General features: G+C 50.1%; 1 protein-coding gene across 4 annotated transcripts in view; it reads right to left on the bottom strand.

Annotated features, from left to right (window-relative positions):
- TBL1X (transducin beta like 1 X-linked) overlaps nt 1-14681 on the bottom strand; it is a 217577-nt gene extending 202896 nt beyond the window's left edge. The window contains exon 1 of one of the 4 annotated variants that reach the window (XM_032391122.1): nt 14379-14681. The gene's annotated coding sequence lies outside the window, so the exon portion shown is untranslated. Of the gene's footprint in view, nt 1-12603; nt 12695-13595; nt 13616-14378 lie in introns of those variants that run through there. The other 3 variants (XM_032391123.1, XM_032391124.1, XM_032391121.1) reach the window with 3 other exon arrangements.
- Nucleotides 14682-14931: the final 250 nt, after the last annotated feature.

Below are 14931 nucleotides of genomic sequence, written 5' to 3'. Positions count from 1 at the left end.
GCATTCAATGGAAAAGCAAACAGGACAGGAAACAGAGGAGGCTGAGCATTTACTCTGAGATGGCCAATCGCACCCAAAGTTCCCTGAAGGCAAATGTCAAGCGAAAAAAATGGGACCCCCAGCTTATCCCTGTATCATGCCAGGCACAGGACACAGAGGCCACTAAGAAAATCAAAATTCACAAAGGACAGCTTATTCTGTGCGCCATTTTAAATTTAAACATGAACCGGGAAATAAAAACATACAGCCTCATTTCAAGTAACTTTTCGGAAAACATGTCTAGGATAATTTAAAAAAAAAAAAAATTACAAAATGAAACTAGAAACTATTACATGAATGTGCACTGCACCGCCTGAGATAAAAATGAAATATTTCCATGAGCTAATCTTATTCTATGTTTAGTTTGAGTATATGAATGTAATTAACCAAGGTTATATAATTTTGCTAACATCAAATTTCCAATTACAAAGATTCACATACAGTTATTTGAACTACAACTGATTTATTTATTTCTGTGGAAAAATGAAGATAGCTAATTTTAATAACCCAATCTTCCTAAGGAAAAGGAACTGCTTTCTCTGATACAAATTATATAAACGGTACTTCAACAAAGCTATAAACTAATTTGTTTTTGTATTCTCTTTTCAAAGGTTAGCGGGCTCAAACATTGAATGTTCTGATGGCTTCTGGCATTTGCCCTGCTCCCCTCCCTCCTGCATCATACACCTATGCACGCCTCACGTTCCCAGAAAATTACACACAGACCTTTGCACGTGACCAGCACCTGAGGGGTGCATTCAGGAAACAGAATCAACTTTTGTGCGGGCTTCTAAGAACAGTCTCCTTTGAGGGCCATTTTCCGAGATACATCTCTCTGAAATACTATACCCGGTAATTTGGCAGGCAAATAATCAAATGAGTAATTATCAGTGTTTCCCCCAAAAGCAAAGTAGAAGAGGATTCCGGTTCAGAGCTGAACTGATTCACCGGTGTCTGGCTGACCTAGCTGCAATACGAAGTCAAGACCTGGACAGAGCTCGAGGCGTCTGGCTAAAAAAGCAAACGACTTGGTGTAACTTCTCGTTCTTTCTTTTTTTTTTTTTAAAGATTTTATTTATTTATCTGTGAGAGAGAGAGAGTGAGTGAGAGAGCACAAGCCATGAGGCGGGTGGGAGGGGGGAGAGGCAGAGGGAGAAGCAGACTCCCTGCAGAGCAGGGAGCCCGATGCGGGACTCGATCCTGGGACTCCAGGATCATGACCTGAGCCGAAAGCAGTTGCTTAACCAACTGAGCCACCCAGGTGCCCCACTTCTCTTTCTTCTTAAAGGGGCAGGGGCAGATCAAGTACAATCCCAAAGACGCTCATTCTAACTCATCCACTACAGAAACTTCCACGTATTGATCTCTAGAAAGGAGAGACAAAGCTTCATGACAGGAGAGTAAAAAAAAAAAAAAAAATTCCTCCTGTTTCTCCTCCTTACACTAGGTGCCTTCCATTGCCTTAAAGAGAAGCAATTTTTTTCAAGTAGGAGATAAATATTTCAGTTTACCAACAGACAAATGAATGTTTGTGATCCTGACGAGCTTCAATGACGTTTGGCACTAGGTGTCCTGTGAGCACGGGGAAGCGAACAAGAATTGTTCACCTATCGGCCTTTGAATTCACTTGCAAATCTCTGGGCTTTGTTTTACATACAAAGTTACATTGCAAATTCAATATTCACAAAGGGAAAAATTGATGTGAACACCAAAAATGACACAGAAAAGCCCAAGCTAACCTATCAATCATTTCAAGTTAAACAAACAAACAGACTGCTGTGGAAATCCTGGAAAGACTCGCGACTCACACGGAGTCTCACGAAAACCAAACCTTTAGACAAAAGACCTGACGTTTGGGCAGGTGAGTCTTGATTCTCCACAGCCCACAATGTGGTCTGAATCATGAATTTCATTTTTATATTTATTTGCTCTCTGTAACACCAGCAATACAGCATCGACTAAGTTTTCCTTTTATTTATTTAGTTTTAAGTAGGCTCCCCACCCAGCGTGGACCCCAGCGCCGGGCTTAAACTTCATGACCCTGAGATCAAGACCTGTGCGGAGATCAAGAGTCAGACGCTTTAACCGACTTAGCCACCCAGGCACCCCAAATTTTCGCTTTTAAAAACAAACAAAACAAAACACCTCTACTGTGAAATATTGTTTTAAGTGTATTTTTTTTTTTAAAGATTTTATTTATCTATGAAAGAGAGAGAGAGCACATGAGGGAGGAGGGTCAGAGGGAGAAGCAGACTCCCTGCCGAGCAGGGAGCCCGATGCGGGACTCGATCCGGGGACTCCAGGATCATGACCCGAGCCGAAGGCACTCGCCCAACCAACTGAGCGACCCAGGCACCCTGTTTTAAGTGTATTTAATAACAACCATGACCAATGAAATAGGTCTTTGGAAACAAAGACCCACAAATAAACAGCCAGACTGAAGAAAGCCAAAGACTTTAATGGCAATCCCATTCGTGCACTCTCTCTCCTGTTGGTTGTCTTCAAAAGTCTGAGTCTCCTTCAACAAGCCTGGTTCTCAGGAGCCCTGAGGGAAACTATCAACGAAAGCAGCTGATTTATAAACAGAATTAAGTGATTATGAAAACACTCCCGAGTCACGAAATGCATGAAAAGCACAGCACTGTTCCAAAATTTCATCATGCACCTGCAACAGAGGTACTGTCATCTGGTTCTACAACACGAGTATTTTTTCAGCTTTTAAAACACACAAAACCCAGCAGATCCAAGTGCACACATGTACACACACATTCTGGCAGCTGAAGCCAGAGGGAAAGGGGAGTACATCTGTGTCCCACTTGCATTCACGTACTTCAAAAGTGCCCCCTCTGCCCAGCACCTCTGGGGACCCATTCGGTCTAAATGTCTTTTCACTGCATATCCTGATCAGTGAAAAAGTTTCTAGCACAGGCCCCCAACCCAGGCAATTAACTATACACAACACTTGACTAACATTACAGGCATTTTTCACAAACTACAAAAATAGACCTAAGTATCAGACACAGAGTAAGTGGACATTGTGTGTTTCTTCCTGCACTCCCAATAAATCTCACGGTGCACCTGCCAGAGGACAGGAAATCGACTTGGGAGACCACTTTGGGAATTAAAACCTGACACTAGGCAGTCTGGTTCCTCCCGCCCCCAACAAAATGTGGAGACTACTGGTTTAAAGGAAATGTACAGAGAAGCCCATGAAATTTATCAGAGTGTCCCATGAAATTTATAAGGCAACTCTAATTTCCACAGGCCTCTCGTCTTGTTCTCATCTGGCCTACAATAATTTCTGTCATGCACTGGACACATGAGATAATTAATTCTTATTTTCATCAACTTCTGAGCTGGGTACACCTTGGAAGTTGTTTCTTCCCGTGAGGCTTTTTAAACCCTTTCACTATCCGCGGAAATGGTTGAAATTGGCAAAGAATCACCTGTGCATCTTAGAAATACAAACCTAATACAAACCTTAGAAATACAACTAACCAAGTTAAAAGTTAAACCAAATTGTGTCTCCCAGACTGATCTGCAACTGTCAGAAAGTGGCAATCACCGTTTTCACGCTGGTAATTGTGACTACTTGAGTCTTTACCAACACCTAGTTGGCACTGAAGTTGCGTGGGACTCAAGTGCCCGATAAGGACTGTGCTGGAAAAAGAACCTAAGGCAGGGACCCAAGTTTAATCTGTTTCCCAAATGAAACAAATGGTAGAGACCTCAATTCTCAGCTCAGCTGCTGGTATCATATACAACCTACAACTCCAGAACCACCTGGAACTTTTTTTTTTTTTTTTTTTTTGCAATCACCCAGAACTTTATAGATACTGGGAATTAGGTTCTCATGCTGGTGCAATAGATTTCTGCATGACATGACTTTGGTGACAGACTGCCACTCCACTTTCTCATTTCTCATCTTCAAATGGATGTCAGAATTACAAGGATAACTGCAAGAGAGGAGCTGACCTGGTGATGACTAAGTATCCCCTGGACTCGAAACAGAAATCGCTGCTCCGTTGTGCTCAACTGTTCTCCCAATTCTTACAATGATTTATATGGTCTTACAGTATTAAAGCATTTGTTATTTCTGATCTAAGAAATAAAACAGCATCACGTACAGTAAGCTTTTTGTCCTCTTTTCCACCTATAGGGATCTTCAAACAAACAGAAACGTGTGCAGAACTGAACAATACCAGACGTTTGCACGGGCTCTAAGGCCCGATGACGATGGGCAAGCAAGTTGATCACAGGAAGGAATCACGCTAAGAAAGGAGCAGTGTCCTCCTAAGCTCACTGCAACATGGGTGATGCTGGGTACCTAAGTTCTCAGTAGACTTCAGGAAAGTTTTCAGTTTCTTAAAAAGCGGGAAGGTAATTAGGTTTGGAGGGTGGAAGCCCTCCTACCTCCTCCTACCTCTGCATTCTCCCTGGGGGTTGGTGGCAAGTGTTCCAGAAAGGAAAGGAAAGTGCTCTGTGCTGGCTATTTAGGCTCATAGGTTCCAGGTTCCAGGGAAGCAGGTGAAGAAAACTCTCATTTTCTTTTAAACCTTCAGGCAACATCCACCGAGGTAGGGGAAGAAAAAAAATAAATCACAGGAATTGAAAGGACACCGTTCGCAAGAATAAACACTGTAAACTGTACCATAAGCATTGTTTGTGCTTATTTTCCACAGTCTTGGAAGACTGGGAAACCACAAAACTCATAAAAATTATCCCAAGGCACCCAAGAGCCCAAAGTGTCTTCTGAATTGCTAGTGTGTGTGTTTTAAGTAAAATATACAACATATCAAGGTTAAGTTAAATACTGCCTATTCTAATGTGAGTAAAGTGACAGTCGAAGCATGGGGCATAACCATCAGTTTCCCTAAACTTTTCACTAACAGAATCCTTAACTTTTCTTTAAAAAAAAAAAAAATGGGGCGCCTGGGTGGCTCAGTCGGTTAAGCGTCTGCCTTCGGCTCAGGTCATGATCCCAGGGTCCTGGGACAGAGCCCCGCGTGGGGCTCCCTGCTCGGCAGGGAGTCTGCTTCTCCCTCTCCTGTTCCCCCCTGCGTGTGCTCTTTCTCTCTCTCAAATAAATCTTTAAAAATAAAAAATATATTTTAAAAAAAGCCAACCGAACAATTAAGCAGCATACCTTTTCCAAATGAAAATCCTCACACAAGAGAGAGAGGAAAAGCCTCAAGATCACCTCACCTACCCTCTGACTCGTGAGGACGCACCCAGGTTTTCAATGACCTCACACAAGCAGGCAGACCACCCAGGGCAGGAAGAAAAGTAGCCAAAAGCCAAAACACAAAGTCAATTCTTCTGGAAAAGATGCCATTTCTTAGGAGATCACTGGTCCAACATAAAATGCAGTTCAACAATTAGATGGAAACACAGACCTAGGAATTAATTTCTTTCCTCCTACAAAGTAATGCAAATACAACTTTATATCTTTAGCTTGTTGTATCACCCCATTGGCAAAACTGCGACACCTCAATGTGTGGGTCCTGTTTTTGAAACCAAAGACAGGGCTTTATAACCTACTGATACATTTCACATATTAAACATCTCTCGGGAGTACAGTGGAAAGATTTGGGAAACATTTCTCTGAAAGCGCATCAGAAAACATCCCATTTCGACTCATTTGGCAGCGAGAATTAACTGGCATAGAAAAGAGCAAATCTTTGGCAGCCCCAACAAAACACCTAATATTCTCTCTCCATAGCTTCTTACAAATACTGTTAGGAAGCAGTAAGGTTTTCTTCTCCTTCACCCACAGTGCAAACCCTGCTGTTCGGAGGCAAACACACAGGCTCAAGTGTGCAAAAGTGTGAAGTTCGAGGGTCATCAGAGAGAAACACAAAGGAGGGTACTGGGAGAATGGAGGGGTTCCCCTAAAGGCATCTGATGCTGAGCTGAAATGCAATTACCAGGACCTGAAGGGCAGAGCTGACGGGCCAGCACCTCAGTTAGTGCTGGGGGGGTGGGGGGGCTGGGTGACCGCGGGGGCACCACAGATGGCCTTTGGGGTGTTGGGACTTGTTCTGTATCCCCATTTCGGTGCTGGTTACACAAACCTACACGTGTGCTAACATTCATAAAACTGTACACTGAACACCAGTCAACCTTCTTGTATAGTAATTCAGAAAGTTACAACATACACATGCATGTAATATAAACCAGCCCTGAAATTTAACTTAAGGGCACTGGGTGGGGGTGGGGGGGTAAGGAAAGGAAGCAAGTACTAGAGACCATCATAACTAATAAAGATGCATTTGCACACCCAATTCCCAACCTCAGAGTGGAGAAGGTATCAATATGTGGGGCTCTGAGCATAATAATCCTACCTCTTTTCAAGTCTGAGAAATAAATTCTATTTTCTCTCTCTTTCAATGAGAAAACGAATGACAGAGAAAGAAACTGATCTGCCCAAAGACGCAGTCAGCGCATGGCAAGCTGGCTACAAACCAGCTTTCCCCCATAGCCACATCATCTGCCCCAGGGCCACCAGGAGCCCAATAAGGAGCCCCATGCAGGCCGAGCGTGGCGCTCCTCTGGGGTCACAAGGACATGGGGCCTCAGGTAGGCTCCGGATGCCTGGGCACACCTCACAACAAGACTCTAGGTGCCAACGGCGCCCTTTTCCAGCTGATACTTGGAAAATGTAGGTCCACGTCTGGCTGCCCTCCTTTGCTAAATTCGAGCAGTCAGAGGAAGGGATGGACACTGAGGCATCATGGAGTACTGCAATCAACCGAAACTTCACTCACTTGCCCCCACCCTCCCAAGTGCCTGGACGGGCCTGCAGGTGCAGGGGTTAACCTCACCTCTAGGTTCACCCACACTGCGCTGGGTAAAACAGAGTCTGTATGAGACAGGGACCATTTCTTCCGTAATAAATATCAAAAGTACACAGAAGCTGACCAAAAGTAAGACCTAGCCAATGTGCGACACATCAATAGAACCGTGAGGAAAAAGTCGAGAAACACGCCTTCAAAGTGCACTTGCATCTGGGGGCTCTAAACTACTTGGCTTGAGGGGGAGCTCAGGCAACGAACAGCCGCCCCCCCACACACACACCTGTTGGCCTTGTTTCTATTCCTTCTTCCAAGTCCATTCACTCCTACCTCCTCTTTCCCCTCCTCCTGTGAGCAACAGAAACTTCCTTTCTCAATCTGCGGTATGATTTACCTCCTAACGGATTCCCAAAAAGCACACGTGTGCCGTGAGAATACAGAACTTGCCATATAGCTTTTGCTCGGCACCCACCTCCCCCAGATTCTGTCCCACACGTGGTCGTATGCTGACCGTTTAATTCAGGGTTGGCGTCTCCACCTTGGCCCTCTTGGCATTTGGGTCCAGATCATTCTTTGTGGTGGGGACCGTCCCGTGCAATGTAGGATATTTGGCAGCATCCACAGACCCCGTAGATCCACCATCCCCCTCCCCCCGACTGCAACAACTGAAAATGTTTCTAGATGTTTCCTTGAAGGTAGTGGGCAAAAAGGCCCCCACTGAGAACCCTTAGTTGACTGCCAGATTCTGGAGTTCAGGGCTCAAAGTACAATTGCCATAAACCATCTCCTCTGTCCTCATCTCCAAAGACGTCCCTTTCTTTGGAAGCTGAGCATCATCCCCATCTCCACCTGTTCCCACCTGCCACTGCACCCAGTTTCCTCTGCAAGACTGAAACATCTCTCTTCCAGTGTCTTCACTTTAAATTTGCCCCAATTCCATTTTTCACTGGCTTCCAGTTCACGTCTGCAGTCTTCGATCACGTAGTGGACTGCCAACAAGTATTTCATGGCAGTGATACTGGAGGGAACCTGCCCATGCAGTGCATACAACCATCTTTAGTCAAGTTCCCTGCACCCTGGTCCAGAAGCCACCCGGGGAGCAAATTCCTGAATGACAGCGTTTTTCCCTTGAGGTCTTCAACGCTTTTTCTCAGACTAAGCTCTCTTTGGGCCGTATAAATATGTTGACTTTGCTAGGCTCTTCCCACATCCAGCTCTTATTTTGGCTTTGTTGGGTCATTTTGCCAATCTGGCCAGTGTAGTCGGTTTGGTCAGGCCCCGTGGAAAGGATGCAGAAGGAGGAAGGGCCGAAGAGGGCAAGACCCAAGGGGAAAACTCACATCCAGTCTCTCCTCAGGAGGCCAGTTACTTCCTTCATACTAAAAATAGTGGGGGGGGGGGGGGGGGGCTTATCGTTCCAAGTTTAAAAAAAAAAGTGTTTACAAAATGACTTTAGTCTTGCTTCCTGATTGAAACTTTTTTTTTCAATGTCTTTAGCAGTGAAAGATTAACAGCTTATTGGTTGTAGCACATTATTTTCTTTTTAAGGGGGGGGGGCAAATGCCAGGTATCAGGAAACCACAGCAGAGACATGCCAGGCACAGAGCATCTGTGATTGTCATCTAGGCTGGGCACTGGGCCTGGCAGAGCCCCGTGGGCCCCCGCGGAGAGCAGGCAAGGGGCAGCCCCAGCTATGAGCCGAGCTGGCTGAGCTGGTGGCCGCCCCAACAGGTAACTGAGAATCTCAAATCCTGGCTCTGAGGACCTCCGTGAGCTGGCTTTTCTGGGTCTGGCCTCCCTAGGCAGAGACCCCTCTCCCACCTCTGGAAGACAATCAGGGACATCCCTGGTATTTAATAAGTACTTTCAGCCAAACTCGGACAGGTCACACCAAAGCTGTGAGGAAGCAACAGAGAGTGAGGACAAAGGGCAGAAAGGTGATCTGGGAGGTCACCTCTCTGAGAGACACGAAATTGGGTACCCCCCCATCCTCGTCTACAAATAAAATTTCTAAGCCACTACTATAAAAAATACAAAGAACTATGAAAAGGGCAGTTCAACTAAGTAATAAAAATAACATCCTGACTCAGGGACCTGGCATACAGGAAAAGGCTACAGCACTCAGCCATTTAAAAAAAAAAAATACTTTGACGATTGTGATATGTCACTTTATTGGAAAGAATCCCTATGAGCCTTAGGGAAGGTTCTGACCTCCAGAGACGGAACCTCAAAACTCAAGACTTAAACTTCAAGGAGTGGGGGGTGCTGAAAGCCTGTGGTATCCAGAGCAAGCAAGGGCTAAAACACATCACACACAACCACGCCCGCAATCACCCACTCAGGGCCTCACCGAGGTTGACAACCTGGACTCCCGAACAGCCCAGGGGATGCTCACCACAATCTGCTTAGGTGGGCATCTTGGAGACTGGCTGACGGCTATGCCTTTTTTCAGATGGGGAAATCGATGCAGACATGCTTCCTGCCTCCCCCAAGGTTAAACACTCAGGCACAGACTCTGGCTTGGAGTCCTGGTTTTCTAATCCAAAACTGATCAAAGCACCCCAATACAAAACTATAGCTCTCAACTGCAGGTTAAGAATCCATTCACCGGGGGAGGGCTGGCTCATCAGTAGAGCATGCGACTCTTGATCTCAGGGTCATGAGTTCAAGGCCCACATGATGAGTTCAAGGCCCACATGGGGCAGGGAGCCTACTTTAAAAAAAAAAAAAAGGGGGTCCATTCTCTGAAATCACTTTCCTGGGTCAATCACTGGCGGAAACGGGTTTTTTTTTTTTTAAGTTTACTTGTGAATTATTTCAAACTTTTATAGCTTCTCCCTCCCCCCCAACAAAAAGTACACTAACTTATTTTATTAATATTTCATTGCAGTAACTACAGAGTAGCACCCTCTAACAGAACTTTCCGTGTGTGCCTTGCTCATACGGTGACCACTAACCACAGGCACCTACAGGACGTGAATTATGGCTCCAGGGACTGAAAGAACAGAACTGTTAATTTTACGGAGTTTTAATTAATCTGAATCTCAATGCTCACATGTGGCCACTGGTTACCATATTGGACAATGAAGCTATAAGAGCGATTCCTCCACTGGGGTCAAAGTCTCTTCATTCCGTGGAGCTACATCTCTATCTCTACGCAGACTTCAATGTGCACTTTCATTCATCAACATCTGTATCTATACACAGATTTCAACGTAGACTCTCATTCGTCAACGTGTGCATGTAATATGAAGAGCTTTAGCTGTCCAAACATGAAAACTCATGCTAGGAAGACATGAAAACAGGAACATCAAGCTTAAGAGCTGGGCTTCAGGAATCAGACAATCCTCCGTCCACTATGTACTAGCAAGTCAGTGTTCTCTGCAGCAGAATGGAAATAATAATTGGTAGGCACAGGGCATTAAGTGCACGGTATTCAAATAACGTAAAAAGGGGGCGCCTGGGTGGCTCCGTCCTTAAGCGTCTGCCTTCGGCTCAGGTCATGATCCCAGAGTGCCGGGATCGAGCCCCGCATCGGGCTCCCTGCTAGGCGGGAAGCCTGCCTCTCCCTCTCCCACTCCCCCTGCTTGTGTTCCCTCTCTTGCTGTGTCTCTCTCTGTCAAATAAATAAATAAAATCTTAAAAAAAAAAAACGTAAAGACAATTATTTGATTTGCACAATGGCACAACTAAAATTTATAGGCAACTTTACAGTTTTCAGAAAACTTACACATTCTTTCTGTCCTCACAATACAGTGAGTACCATGATTTCAGTTCCCCTTTTTTATTTTTACACATTTAAGAAACGACGCTGAGAAAAGCTGCAGGCCTTCAAGGTCAGCAGGGTGGGCCCTTTCACTAGTTCAGGCCAAATGGGGACAAAGGCTGGGTTTCTAGCCAAGCATTATGTGTCAAGACAGTTGGATTCAAGGGCTCTGTCCACCTCTTCGCAGGCTCCAGAACCACGGAACCCCTCCTAACAGTCCATTCAGGGAAACTCCTGATGCCATCACCCAGATGAGGAGCCTACAGCTCCCACAGGTGATGGTGAGATTAAGACCAACCAGGACATCACATCCGCACCGTCCCTACTCACCCCATTAAAACATTCAGGAAGGGTGAGGAAATGGGGGTGCGGAAAACTGCAGGACTGATTAAGCTCTGTATACAAGCAAAAAGAAAAACCAACCCCGGAGGATCCAGTAATACTTGCCGCGCAGTGCACACCACCAACTAAAACACCTAAAAATCTCAATTTTTGTCCCACAGGTGGGTGTTCACTTAAGGACCAGAATCCCCTTAAGGGCCATTTTAATAAGCGGGTCAAGTGATGAACTCCATCTTTTATCCCTGGATTAGTTATCCAGCTGGGTGGTTTTCCACGAGAATCTGCAGCCCATTTGAAACACTAAGATCCTTTGGGGGAAAAAAGTGTCATCTTAACGTCTTCATTGTGCCATACTCAACATTCTTGCCCCCCACCCCCATCGCCTCTTTTCTAGGAATAACTAGTTGTAAACTTTTTATAAAACCGGCAAGAGTCATTTGCTACCCGGAAGCCACCACTTGGGACCTTCGCAGGGCTCTCCCTTCGCCCCCTCCCATCTAGAGTTCCGCCCCTCCCCTTCCAGGTTAAACCAGGGACTCAGGCGGCGCATCAGCAGAGAAAAACATCCAGAAGTCGGGTCAAGCCGCATGTGACTGTTCAAACCAGAAACGGTTGCAGAGGCAATAGGAGGTGGGTTTTGGTTTCTTTGGGGGTTCTGCTCCACATCATCACCGACTTGGCGGTATTAAAAAAAAACCACCTCCAACTCGAACTTTGTGGAATTTCCAACGCAGTTGGCTCGGAGAATGCCAGGCCGTGCAGCGAGTCGGGGCGAGGCCTGACCGCGCGCTCGGGCAGCGCACGTGAAGTCCAGGCCCTGCCCCAGCGCGGGCGGGCCTCTAGCGACCCCAAATTGTCATATACCAGGCGGTCACCGACACGCGAAGGCGCACCCCCACGCCGTTCCGAGCATCGCCGCCCCCCCCCCGTAGGATGGTCCCCCAGGGAAGCACAGCCCAGGACACCGATCTGGGGGCACCCCTCCCCCGAGCCCCAGGAGCCCAAGAGCAACAGGTCTGCACGCTCTCCAGGCCGCACTCTGCAGACCCCGCCTCACCAGGGGCGCCCCCCCACACACACACACACGTCGCCCTCAGCCAGGTCCCCTCGCTCGGGCCGGGGAGCTCCGGACTTCCTTGACAGTTTCTGCGTCTCGGAAACTGAGCAGCCGCCGGGCCCGCGTCGCCTCGCCCGCCACTCACTCTACTGCGCGCCGCCGCGCTTCCAGCCGGTCCCGGGCGGGCTGGCCGGCGCCCGGGGATGAATGGGGCGCCCCTCCCCCACGGGGGGGGATCCCGCGGCGGCGCAGGTTCGCCCGGCCAGCCCCAGAATCAGCAGACAAAGGGGACAGACCGAGCGCTTCCCCAAACTTACCGGCCGCCTCCCCCCCCCCAGGACAAAGCCCCCCCCCCCCAACCCCCGCCCGCCCCCGACGCGCCGGCACTTTGGGGAGCGGCCACCTCGGGGTATTGTTCAGCCTGCAGGGAGCGCGCCGCACCCCAGCCCGAGCCCCGGGGACAGTTGGGGACCTGCCCCTCCAGAGCCCCGGCGGCGGGCGGAGCGTGCGGGCGCCCCGAGGCGCCCGCCAGCACCCCCCCACCCCCGCCGGAGAAGTTTGCGCCCCCTGCCCCGCGCCCGGCCGGCTGAGCCCCGCGCACTCACCTCGCCGCCAGCAGCGCAACTTGTGGCGGCGCCGCCGCGCGCCGAGCCTCCCTGTCGCCGGCCGTCGCCGAGCCCGGGCCGTGCCGCGGCCGACGAGGGCCCGGCGCCCTGGAGCAGCCGCGCGCCGCCCCCGGGCCGCCCCCGCCCCGCCGCCGCGAGTCCCGGAGAGGCGCGGGCGCTGGAAAGTTTCGGGTGCCGAATGGCGGCCGAGGGCGCTGCGGCGGCGGCGGGGCGGGGGCGCTGGCGGCTCCTCGCTCCCGAGAGCGGAGAGTGGGGGGGGCTGGGGCGGGAGCGGCGGCGGCGGCGGCGGTGGCGGCGGCGGGAGAGGGCGGGACGGCGGGAGGGACCGGCACGGGCAGTGACCTCCGGGTTGGTGGGGGGGTGGGGGGGTGAGCGGCCGCCAGCGCGCCGGCCCCGGCCGGGAGGACTTCCAGGGGGGCCGCCGCCGCCCGGGCCGGCCCCTCCCCCACAGCCGGGGGGGAGCTCGCCCCAACCCCCAACCCGTCCCCTCCCCCATGGCCAGGGGGAGGGGAACCCGAGTCCATTCGGCCCCGCCCCTGCGCCCTGGGGGGGGGGCCCGCGTCCCAAACCTGCCCCTCCCCCACGGCCGGGGGAGGGGATTCTAGGCCCGCCCCTCCCCCACGGCGAAGGGGGGGCTAGAGTCCGCACCCCCCACGGCCTCTGGGGAGGCCCCGCGTCCCAATCCGGCCCCTACCCCCACGGTGGGGGGACCTGCGACCCTACGCAGCTCTTCACCCCGCGCTCTCCCCTCGCCCCCACGCCTAGCGTGGGTGAGGGGAACTCGGGCCTCTCCCTTTCGCCGTGGCCTCCAGGAGGATGAAGGAAACACGGGCCTACCCCCACGCAGTCCTATTCCCAAACCCTGCCTCCCCCCCCCCCAGCCAAAAGGGGACAGGAACCCGGGCCACCACCCCCGCGGTTTCCAGGGGGGGAGGGGAACCCGAGCCACTGCTAGTGTTACCCTCCCCCACCTCAAAAAAGCTGCTCAGCTGTCTTAACACCCCTCTGCAAGCTGCCCGAGGGTGCATCTCTCTCAAAATGGGCGGCTTAGAGGACGCCCCAAAGGCCTCTTCCTCCTCCCAAAAAAGTGGGGACTCAGGCGGAGCCTCGACCTTTGCAAAACACCTCCCGGAAAGAGCGAGAAATGCTTGGGGAGAAAGAAACTCAAACACACAGAAGTGGAGGCCAGGAGCTCGGTTGGGCGGGGGCGGAGGGGGCCTATGGAGTTGGGGGTACCTGGGACCTCGGGCCTCCTCACTCCCGACCCCCACCCCACCCACAGGCTTTGCAAAGGGTTTTCTGTTGCAATGGCTTATTCGGCCCAGCCCTAGCGCACCAAAGTCCCCAGAGCTTCCTCCTCCCCTCCAGTTTGGAGACCCCTGCCTACCACTCTCGGCCTTAATTCAATTAAACAGATACCGCGCCCACCACCCAGCACTTTAGCATCTGCTTTGTTGAATATTTTAAGATAACTTTGCCCCTCCCTTTGGTGTATAATGAGCTTTGCGCTCAGAGCCCAGTACACTCAGCATTTTAAACTGTAACCTCACTTGCTCCTTTCTGGGACACTGGACCATTTGTTGTTCAGGTTGTTGGGGGGGAGGGGCCCGAGGTGAGTTTTTAAGGGGCTGGTCCTCCATCAAAAAGGCGGACCTAAAAATTACTCTGCCAAATATTGCTGTAAAACGTCAATGATGTAAAACGACTGTTGCTACACCATTATTAGAGCACATCAATAAAAAATACACACTTACACAGTCTCCATAATTGTGAATCAGCAGGATAGATAGTGTCTTATTATGTATCAGTTGCCATTCAAGGCCCCCCAAAAGGACGTGGGGGGGGCCTTCCCTTGAGCCTGCCCTTCGTTGCTCCCCGGCTCCCTGGGCTTGTGCGGACTGATGCTGAGGTATTACATGCAATAGAAAAACCAAGGGTGCAATTGAAAGCCCGAGCAAGCTCATGATGCAACCCTGCCCGGGTTACACGTGCTTCCCTTCCCCCACCGCCTGCTGGTGGGAGCGCTGCGTTTTTTCCGCCTGTAGGGTCACATTGTGGTTGATTGATTCTCCTTTCGCCTTGCTCAGTCATTCAGATTTGGAAAGTAAATAACAAGTTGACATCATTACAGCTCTCGGCTTTACGGGGACGCGGCCCTCGGCTACCGCACACTTCCGAGTAGCCGCGCAGGAAAACGGGCCCTCTGGCTTGCCTGCCCTGCCTGTCGTTAGCTGCTTGGAAATTCCGAGCTGAACTTGGTGAAAAGACCTCTTTGTACGTTTTGATTACTTGGCAGGTGCCGATCAT

Source organism: Phoca vitulina, unplaced genomic scaffold (genome assembly GCF_004348235.1).
Source record: "Phoca vitulina isolate PV1807 unplaced genomic scaffold, GSC_HSeal_1.0 scaffold60, whole genome shotgun sequence".
In the NCBI taxonomy this organism is placed as follows: domain Eukaryota; kingdom Metazoa; phylum Chordata; class Mammalia; order Carnivora; family Phocidae; genus Phoca; species Phoca vitulina.
This window is presented reverse-complemented; position numbering and strand designations above follow the sequence as displayed.